Here is a 288-nt window from a genome sequence, read left to right on the forward strand (position 1 = left end):
GACAAACCTTGCACCGACAAACCACCACGCTGCTGCTTCTCCACCTGTGACTGCTTTTGCCAAGACCCAGTTTCTATTTTAAAAAGAATTTGCTTGAATTCATCTATTTTTTATAACTGTTCAGGGAAAAAAATAGACTTGCAGTCTGAGTCTGTGCGGGAAGAGCTGCTGTGCGGGGACAGAAATGGGACAAGGTGGTGGTGAGGGGCACAGCCAGCGCCAGGGTCCAGGATGTGGGTGCATGTTGAACCCTCTGCTCTGGGCACAACACAAGCTCCTGCTCAGCCC

The 288-nt window shown here is 50.7% G+C and overlaps 1 protein-coding gene across 1 annotated transcript in view; it reads right to left on the reverse strand.

Moving 5' to 3' along the window:
- LOC104524788 (seizure 6-like protein) overlaps positions 1-288 on the reverse strand; it is a gene marked incomplete at both ends in the record, with an annotated part of 10,971 nt that overhangs the window by 2,352 nt on the left and 8,331 nt on the right. The window lies entirely within an intron of this gene.

This window comes from Antrostomus carolinensis, unplaced genomic scaffold (assembly GCF_000700745.2).
Source record: "Antrostomus carolinensis isolate BGI_N321 unplaced genomic scaffold, ASM70074v2 scaffold29465, whole genome shotgun sequence".
NCBI classification, from domain to species: domain Eukaryota; kingdom Metazoa; phylum Chordata; class Aves; order Caprimulgiformes; family Caprimulgidae; genus Antrostomus; species Antrostomus carolinensis.